Genomic DNA, 10,748 nt, shown 5'->3' on the forward strand with positions numbered 1-10,748 from the left:
TTTCTACGTAGATACACCATAATCTCCTGTAAGTAACCAGTGTGAAGGTATCGAACTCTAAGGTTAGAAATATAAGAAACACAATATATTATAATCTTTATATAATATAATCCACACTTAGACCACTACGACGAAAAACCATGACACTGCACATGCCACTCATTACTACAAATGGAATGGAAAAAGATGAAAAAGTGGGTAGGCATGTCTAAGTTAGGGACTGTGTGGATACAGCACACTATACTAAGCCTTCAGTACACAATGAGCAAGCACGGCCAGCAATGCACTAAACCCCCTTCAGTTCCCCAACTTGGTAAAGTTAGGTAATCAATTACAGGTGGGCAGACTGGGAGTGACCAGGGATCAAACCAACAACCTTCAGAAAAAGATGTGAGCACTGTGTCCACCCAGCCACTACACTCCATATGGAGTGTAGCTATTCATTATTCTTAATTTTACTGGGGGATTTGTTGTTTATTTTTTACACGGAATAGCCCACCCGGGCACAGGTCATCGACCCCCAACAGGGCCTAGGGGCGAAAAAATAGGAGTAAAAGGAAATTAAAAATAGAAAAGAAAAAGATTATATTAATGTACAGCATGAAGATACCAGAAAACCAGCTTTGTGAAATGAGACAGATGTGTATGAGTATGGAAACATGGAAGAAGGCAGTGCATTCCACAGTTTGACTGTGTGAGGAAAGAAGGATGTACTATAACGGGTTATTCTAGAGTGACCAACATCCACAGAGAAACAGTGGGCACCACAGGCAAGACGTGAGTTACGAGCCCATGGCCTTGCCAGCGGTACACAGGATGCCAAATCCACCGAAGAATGCCTGTTAAAGTACCTGTAAAAGAGAGAGTGAAGCAACATTGCGGCAAAGAGAAGGGGAAAAAAGATTATCAACTAAAGGAGGAGAGTTAATAAGATGAAATGCCTTTGGTTCCACCCTATCTAACAGTTGAACAGAAGAAGAGCCACCCCGGATATGAGAGCAGTACTCCATGTTAGGACGAATGAATCCCTTATAAACTTGAAGCAACTGCTCAGGAGTGAAGTAACTACGGCATCTGTACAACATTCCCAGCTTTCGGGAGGCAGCTTTAGCAATGTTGTGGATGTGTGGCTTTCATGACATATTAGAGGAAATGGTGAGGCCCAGCAGATCTATTTTAGAATTTGACAGATACAGACTCCTCACTACTGTACTTTCATAAAAATTATCTACTATGTGTACAGTACTAACACACTGTAGAATTTCTGACATCCCTCAGTTTTCTTTAGCAACATTCATTCTTTATTTATCAAAACATCTCTAAAGAACCACTGTAAGCTAATGGTCTGTACACTAACTTACAGCTTGTTTATTCTAATCTTGCCAATTTTATTAAATACCTGAAATATGCATTACAAACAATGGAACAAAAGCTCACTAATATTCCCATATTACTAAAAGAATTGTGAGGAGTCATAACAGTGCCATGACTTCTAACAAAAACAGTACTGTACAATAAAACACAATTTGGTAGATCCTAGTAGCCTGAAAGCTGCCCTGTGGTAATATTCTAAGACAACATCCTCAAATCAAAGATGACATCAGCTTGCCTTCTTCATCAGAATAGCAAAGTCCCATCTCAGCTTTATCATGTTACACACTAACGATCCCAAATTAATTCCAGTTCAGAATTAACTGTATCTCACCACTATCCATAAAACACTCTCTGTAAGCCATACTGTATGTAAAGTCGGCCTCAGGAATAAGTATACACATTGTAGCCGCAAGGAGGAGGGGGGGGGGTGCCATAAGACAACTACAATCACATTCAGCAACAAACTTAATATCATTGGATACAACATATACACACATCATCCTTGACCACCGAAGGGTCAAGACGTACCTGGCGCTCCTCTGGGAGCAGCCAGGTCAACTGTTAAGTTGGCCCATACCAACTCCCGCCCCTGAACCCTCCTCCCCACCGGAATATCAACAAGTTCTCGCCAGAAGTTACAATTTCATTTTGGAAAGGAATGGAACCAGTGTTGAACATGAGGTGTTAGGTGAACAGTGCTTGTCAGTGAGAACAACTCAACAGTAACAGCCTCACACAGTGAGGTCCCAGGTACCCAGTGATAACTGCCCGTGAGACCCAACAACAACCAGCGATGTGTTAATCCGTCTACGATAGGAAGGCCTGGGACCACTCCTCACTCATATAACACCATCTTTGAGGGAATTACTACACCACGTCAGGCCCCTCATAACACCATCTGTGATGGAATTACTACACCACGTCAGGCCCCTCATAACACCATCTGTGATGGAATTACTACACCACGTCAGGCCCCTCATAACACCATCTGTGATGGAATTACTACACCACGTCAGGCCCCTTATAACACCATCTGTGAGGGAATTACTACACCACGTGAGGTCCTTCATAATACCATCTGTGAGGGAACTACTACATCACGTGAGGTCCTTCCTAACACCATCTGTGAGGGAGTTACTACACTATGTGTCTGCTGCTCAACACCTCAGCTCACATGATCTACGTGTGTAAACATTAATCTGTATGTTCACTGTATGTTCCTTCACCTTTCTCTAATGAAGGCTTTTGTTAAAACACCAATGTATGTAATAAGTCATTTATGTCCAATGTATATTTTCAGCCTTCGGGCTGCAGAGTTTTTTCAATAAACCGTTAATTATTATTATTATTATTATTATTATTATTATTAGTGTACTTTATTTGTAATATAAACACAAAACATTACTAAATATTCACAACAAATTATTTATAATATATACCGGTATTGTATGTACAGTCAGCAAAAAAACGTTCTGCACCCCTAGGTCTGATGGCCTTTGTAACGATCACTGACTGAGGCCATGTTAATTTGGTATGGTTGGTATTTCTGGTAGTGTGATGCATTGTATAACCAGTATGATGCATTTTGTATATCACATATAGTTAATACAGTACTGTACAGAGAAATTAACAGGAATCATTAGCATAAATAAGTGTTGTTCAGAATTCTTGGTCCAATGTCATATTTTATAACACCATAAAGGTGCAGAATTATTTTTGTTTGTACATTATACAGGTATATGTAAATATATATTACTGGTTGTTTTGTAATTTTATCAGTTCTGTTCAGGACAGTGTTATGATACATTTTGTTCCTAACACAAACCATAAGTGTACAGTATACTTATTCCTGTGCCCAACTGTACATACAAATTGTAATTAATATTTAGGCAATTCAACCAAGGATAGCTCACAAAGCTTATTTCCATAGTCCTTTAAATACCGACAGCATCTGGTGGTCCCAAGCAAATGTTGCTTAACTTTGCTTATCAAACAAAAAGTGGTGTTTTGAACATGGTAAGGTTGTTAGCCACTTATGTGTACAGTATGCATTGTATTATATACATAATGTGAAGGTACTGGAGTGTATAGGCTAAATTCATATGCACTAGAGCATACAAGCAAAATGTGCATGTACATTACTGTGCTGGAGTGTATATGCGCAATGCACTACAGCATACAAATAAAACGTGTGTACTGCAGTGTATTATGCACTGAAAGTTACACACACTGAAATGTGTATGTTCATGCAAAATATATATAATCTGAAATGTGTATGCAATGGAATGTATATGCAAAATATATATAATCTGAAGTGTATATGCACAATGCATATGTACAGTACTGAGTTGTGTAAGTTAAGTGTTTAAGTATTGGAGTATACTGTACAGTATATGCAGCATAAATAAGGCTTGTATACTGTATGTATTGGAAAGAAAACAAAGTGTGTAATTAATGAAGTGAATATCCAGTGTGTAAACAGTGATGTTTGTGAGCAGTGTGTATGCAGTTGTGTATATACACTAGTATGTATGCAGTGATGTGTATATGCACTTATGTGTATGCAATGGTTTGCATATGTACAGTACAATAGGTGTAGGTTTATATATGCAGTTGTGGGCTGTGCATGCTAAACTGTAAGCAAAGTATGTATGCAGTGGTTTGTAAAGGCAAAAGTATGCTGTGCATGCTTAAAGTATCGCAATCTCTGCATGCAGTATTTGGGTGCATAAAGTGTATTTTCAATGGTTTGGGTACAAAGTGTGTGTGCAATAGCGTGTGTATGTACAGTATTAGTATATGTTGGTAGCCATTGGTTGATTAACATACAATTGTATATGCAGATGTAGGCAAGTGAAAAGGTTCTATGTAAGCAGTAATAAGTAAACAAAGATGTACGGTGTATGCAAATATATGCAAATGAAGAGGTAGCTACTGTGTATGCAGAGGCATGCAAATGAATGTTTGTATATCCAGAGGTATGTGAACAAACCAGTGCTGTGTATGCAGGGGAATGTGAATAAAGACATTTCATGTAGGCAGAAGTGTGTATGCAGTCATAAATGCAAAACTGTGCAAATGAAAATGTTGTGTATGCAAAGTCATGCATGCAGATGTGTATGGTATGCAACTGTATATCCACAGAGTATGCAATGGTAGTGTGCATGCAGGTGCAGGTGTGCATGTGTTGTGCATGAAAATGCACATATGCATTGCTTATGCAAATTTGTGTGCATGTGTTGAATATGCAAATATGTATGTAGGTTGTGTATACAGAAGATATGTGCTGTGTAAGCAAATAATTATTATATGTGCAGCTGTGTATGAAATTCCTATGCACATGTATTGTGAATGCAAATGTTTATGAACAGGTGTTGTGAATGCAAACATTTATGCACATGTGTTGTAAATGCAAAAGTTTTGGCAAATGTGTTGTGAATGCACATATTTGTGTTGTGAATGCAAATGTTTATGATCACGTGTTGTGAATGCAAATGTTTATGATCACGTGTTGTGAATGCAAAAATTTATGCACGTGTTGAGAATGCAAACGTTTATGCACGTGTTGTGAATGCATAAGTTAATGCACATGTGTTGTGAATGCAGATGTTTATGCACAGATGTTGTAAATGCAAATTTTTATGCAGTGTTAATACAAAGCTTTATGCACAGGCATTGTATGCAAAAGCATGTGCAGGTACAGCATTGTGTGTGCAAAGGAATGTGTGCAAGTGTTGTGTATGCAGATGTGTGTAGGTAGGTATTGTTTATGTAAATGAGTATGCAGGGTTTTGGACATATACTGTAAGCATAAATATACAGTATATTGAAGTTTTGTGTATGCTGAGGTAGGTAAAAAAAAATGTGTTGAGTTTGCAGCTACTGTATACAATAATTTTCACTGAGTGCATTGGCAATTTTATGCCAGTTTACGCACCATATGATATTAGGTAGTAGGCAGCTACCAAACAGGGAGGTACTACCACCTGGGAAGATATTGGAAGCATAATGTGTTGTCTAATGGTAGACCCTGCTGCCATATGGCATCACGAAAATTGTGACCAAGTCCCAGGTTGCTGATCTGATTTTCTGCCTCATTTACACACAATTGCAGGGTCTCAATTGTTTCTCTTACTTTGACAACACAACATACATATATTGTTTCTCACTCTTGATCTTTTTTTTTCTTTATGGTTCTTTATTATTATTATTATTATCATTACATTTTTGCCCCCCAGGCCCCGATGTGGGTCAGTGACCTGTGCCCGGGTGGGCTAATCCCCGTTAAAAAATATATTATATAAAAAAATATATATAAATTTCCAATAATGTGTCATTGCACTGGAAAGTATGTAAAGCTGTGTATACAGTATAAACACTGGAGCAAGGATTCAATATGTAGATGTTTTACCTGAAGAGAAATGAAGTAGCAGCAGTGTATGCAGTTCTAATTTTATGCAGGGATGTAGGTTTGCGTATGTACAAGTTTTGTGTGAGTATGCACCAGTACAGTAAGGGTATACAATTCTGTCAGTTTGCAGTAGCATGAGTATATTATTGTGTAGATAAACAGTGATGTGTGTTGTGGTCCACTTAAGGAAACATCCTAGTATGCAATTATGTGTGGGGTCTGGGAAGGTGATAGGCTATGCAACTACTGTATATGTGAGCTGATGTGTGTTAGCTGAGAAGTTGGTATGCACTTTGGTATCCAATGATGTGTTGGCTAACTTGGTATGCACTGATTTGTGCTAAAAGGTAGTTGGTAAGGAGTGATGTGTGTTGGCTGAGAAGCTGGTATGCATTGAGTGTAAGCTGGGTAGTTGGTATGCACTGACCTGTGTTAGCATAATTAATGGTACACATTATGTAATGCAATGATGTGTGGAAGTTGGTATGCAATTGCATATTAGCTCAGAAGTTGGTACACATTGATGCATGTGAGGTGAGAAACTGATATATTGTACACTAATTTGTGAGAGCTGATGTGTGTTACCTCAGAATCTGGTAAGCATTGAGTGTAAGCTGGGTAGTTGGAATGCATTGCTGTGTTAGCATGGATAATGGTGCACATTATGTTATACAATGATGTGTGTAAGTTGGTATGCAATGGCATATTAGCTCAGAAGTTGCTAAACTGATGCATGTGAGCTAAGAAACTGATATATTGTACACTGATATATGTGAGCTGAAAAATTTGTAAGCAGGAATGTGAACTGGGAAAGTGGTACTGTATGCAGTGAAATGCATTCGCTAGGATTTGGTATATACAGTAGAACTGTTTGGGAAGTGATCCATGAGAATGTGAATGTGTAGCTATCTCAGAATGGGAGCAATTGTGCAAGAAAGATAAAAATGGAAGATGGAAAATATAGAACAATAAGAAAATGGGATCAAGTGAGCTTTTTATCATGTAGCTATAAACCTATATACCTGTACCAGGGTAAGACTAAATTATACCTGAGTTGGTACATGACTACAGTACCTGTACTCAAAGATAATGAACTTTATAGTCCTGTACACTATAAACTTTAACTATATACATAAACATACATCTAGACATGTATTAAAATACTGTAGTCAAAGGATAAGGGATACCATCTTCCCTCAATACTGAAGAGTAACTGAATAATTTTCAGGGACCTCCCCTAAAAAAAATAATTTGAGTGGACAGCCCGAAAAATACATAATGTCAAGCTCAAGAAGTAATATGGTCCTTGATGTTCTAGTTTTAAAACCACACCTATATTAATTTATGCATTCACTAAGTACTGCACTGTATATATAAGTGAGCTGAAGTACAGTACCAAATAGTATTGCACATTTAAACAATAATAAATTTCAATTACTGCACTGTTTTGTATCACCAACACATGAAAGTCATGATAGCAAATTGATGCCCAAGTATACCAGTATGTGCCAATTTTTCCAAAATAAGAGAATCTATATCAGACAGACTTCCTATTAAATTAAATAAGGTCAGACTCGAATATATTTAGAAAACAATTTCTGGGAACTTTAAAAAAAAATAATGAGAAATTTGGATGTCCAATGACACAACAGTAATGTATAAAGTACAAGAAACTAAAGAAGCTACCAAGCCGCTCAGTGGTGGAGAAGATAAAGTACTGTGCCAGTAAATAAATATAAATTAGTTAATTTCCAATTCACAATAACAATTAACACTATTCCACACACCATGAAGTGGTTACAGCTCCAACAACAGAGCCCTGCCCTGATGTTAGAATATCCTTGGACTTTGGTCTCAATCAATGCTTTGCTTGCTCTCTTGGTATATGCTTCAGGCCCTAACTTAATAGCACAATATCACTACTTTGAAATCAAAATTTTATCATAGCTGAACTTATTTTTTTTTTATTTCGGTTAGGGTTCCATAGGCTGCACTTCACTGTAAGTTGCAGGTGAGGAAAATAGGAACTGCAGACACCCAGCAGTAAGCAAATCATCAACACAGCCCTAACCCCAGGAATGCACAGATACTATGGCTGTCATCATGGATATAACCACTGCCTATCTGAAACCTTTAAAACATATGCCACCAGTAAACTATAAACTTCTTGACAATTATGTTGCACTCACATTGAAGTAATGGTATACATCTAGATTTCTGTGGACTAAAGCAGAAAACTATGTTTTTTCCATAAAGTCTCATGATAACACTTAATTCAAATACTACCTACAACACGAGATTATTAGTACTGATATCATAATGCATTGGCAAATTCCTATTCAAAGTAATATTCTTCCAAAGTAACACAACACAGATTCCACTTGCATAAGCCTACATGGCAGTATACAGGTAAGAGTGAGGATGCACATTCGCACCTTAATTACTCAATAACCAATAACAAGCAGAGAAATTAGATTAACTCACCATGAAGACCAGGGTGACAATGCCCCACACACCAAAGTTGAGGTGAAAGCTTAACACATTTCTCTGTACAAAATCTTAAGAGCTGAGAGCCATTGTGGCACCCCTTTGTTCAGAGGGTCGTCAGCCTCGCTCACCGGGATGCAACATGCCTAAAAATCAATAGCCACCACTCCATCCAGACAGCCGTGTCCTCTCACTTCTTATTGTAGGCCTATTTCCCCTTATCACATTCCGGAACTGCACTTTTACACCATTTTCCGTTGCACCAAGTATTTATGTACACATATGAAGTAAGTATAGCACTGTAATATGAGTATATCTACCTGAGTGTTGCATGGTGTTGCAGCGCGTTGCAGGGTAGGCCTGGTAGCGGAGGGAGAGCGGCTGGCTGGTGGCAGGCAGGCAGGCCCACTTACACAGCCGCGTTAATCAATAATTTCCCTTCCCTTCGCCGGTACTCTCCCCCCGACCCGCTCTTTTCACCCAAACCACACCTCTACAGCTCTTCTCCAACAATAAACAACACAATTTTAAGGCAATTTGTGGGACAAATCACGATAAAATAATAATGTGACGATTGCGAAACTGGCATCGCCCACATTCTGCGTTTCTCCTCCTCGGTGACGCATTCAACCCAAATAAACACTGACACCTTTTTGTTTGTAAACACTATGTCTCCCTCTCCTACTCACCTCAAACACCTTCTAACTCGTTCTATGGAACTTGAGTGATGTCTGCACTTACCTTAAATCTACATGCGCCCTGTATTTTAAGCGGAGGCGCTGAAAATATCACAAAAGGCGCACTAAAACCACTCATGACATGTTTTCGAGACGGTCAATGAACTCATTGCGTCTTTGTTAGTTGGTGTTCCAATAATATCCAGCGCACAGGATAGAAAACCTATAGATACAACAAACTCCGGAGAGGAAGAGTGTTCAATCCTTTATCTTAACAATAAATATTATTAAGTACTTTTAAAAAATCACTTTTATATCATTCAACACTCTATAGGAAAGAGTCAATAGTTTATGATTGTCAGTCCTGAAAAATGAATGCGCATTTAAAGATTAAATACATTATAATGGTATCTTATGATTACTAATGCATTTATATACCGGACGAGTGTCATTTATTTTAAGAAACAAATCTAATTTCCCGAGATTTCAGTGGTGAAAGTTTGCTTTTAAAAGACTTTGGTGTATACATAGTAAAATATTATTAGGTCTTGTTTACAACTTTTCTACCTGTCTCACGCATGCACTATGGCCGAGTTATGCTCTATTATCTCTACATTATTAGTCCTTAATATGTCTGATTGTTCCATTATCAGTAATATACACTCATTCAATATACCAGCGTAAGAGCGGAGAGGTTATATGACAAGAGTAGTTTGTTGTGTTTGTAGTTCTACTTGTCAGTCGTTCCTGGGCAATCTTGCCTCATCATGCATGTCTTGATCGATACGAATACAGAATTAGCGCCAACTTTAAATAACAAGTTGTTTTATTTTTTTATATACTCAAATACATGCACTAGTAACTGTAATCTCTGTCAACTGCTGTCACCAAATGGTATTGAAGAGAGCATGCAAGATAAATTGGTGTTAGAAATCTTACCAGTGAGCCGGTAATACTTTAAATATTTTGGGAAATTAGCTCCCAGTAAAATTGATACAAGTAACATTTTGTTTTAATTTTGGATTCCTTTCTCGACTGATTTAGCAATCTCTCAGGGGAAGCTGATTATATACAGGTGTAAAGACTGCAGCAGCAGATAAGAAACAACGTTACCCGCAGAACAGTGGACCAGGAGGCGGGAACTAAAATTTTATTAATTTACACACACACACACACACACACACATATATATATATATATATATATATATATATATATATATATATATATATATATATATATATATATATATATATATATATATATATATATATATATATATATATATATTAAAACAAACCCACGTTTTATCGGTAACAACAAGAGTAAAGGCCGAATTTCATGAACGTGAGGTACACTGGATCCACCAGGGACAAACTTATCAAGAAAATGGATTAAACAAGATTTTGTTTCCAGCATAAAGGTAAGAAAAGTATATTGTAGTTGTATAACTAAACTGACGGTCAAGTACCAAAGCTGCAATATCTACTGCGGGTTTTAATTTTTTTAAACAATATTATTTAAAATATTTTATATATAAAAATACAGTTTAGTATTATTTATACACACAAGAGGGCAGCAGAACCTAAAAACAGAAGTGGAGCAGAACAGCAGATATTAAATTATTTTTCCTTTGATAATGCAAGTTCGTACTTTCTGTTGGGAACTATTAATGCAGAAAAAAATACAGGGAAGGTGGGGAGGAGGTATACCATACACTAAAATTATTAAGTGTTCACTTCTTGAGCCTGTAAAGCATAGTTTACTTTTTCTCCTAAAATTTAATTTTATTGGCTGGT

The 10,748-nt window shown here is 37.3% G+C and overlaps 1 protein-coding gene across 10 annotated transcripts in view; it reads right to left on the reverse strand.

Annotated features, from left to right (window-relative positions):
• Positions 1-9,120, reverse strand: part of LOC121880395 (protein abrupt-like) — a 131,150-nt gene extending 122,030 nt beyond the window's left edge. For 8 of the 10 annotated variants that reach the window (XM_042387580.1, XM_042387584.1, XM_042387583.1 and 5 more), the window contains exon 1: positions 9,014-9,114. The gene's annotated coding sequence lies outside the window, so the exon portion shown is untranslated. Of the gene's footprint in view, positions 1-8,592; positions 8,732-9,013 lie in introns of those variants that run through there. The other 2 variants (XM_042387577.1, XM_042387578.1) reach the window with 2 other exon arrangements.
• Between the last annotated feature and the right edge of the window lie 1,628 nt (positions 9,121-10,748).

This window comes from Homarus americanus, unplaced genomic scaffold, assembly GCF_018991925.1.
Source record: "Homarus americanus isolate GMGI-L3 unplaced genomic scaffold, GMGI_Hamer_2.0 scaffold50165, whole genome shotgun sequence".
NCBI classification, from domain to species: Eukaryota; Metazoa; Arthropoda; class Malacostraca; order Decapoda; family Nephropidae; genus Homarus; species Homarus americanus.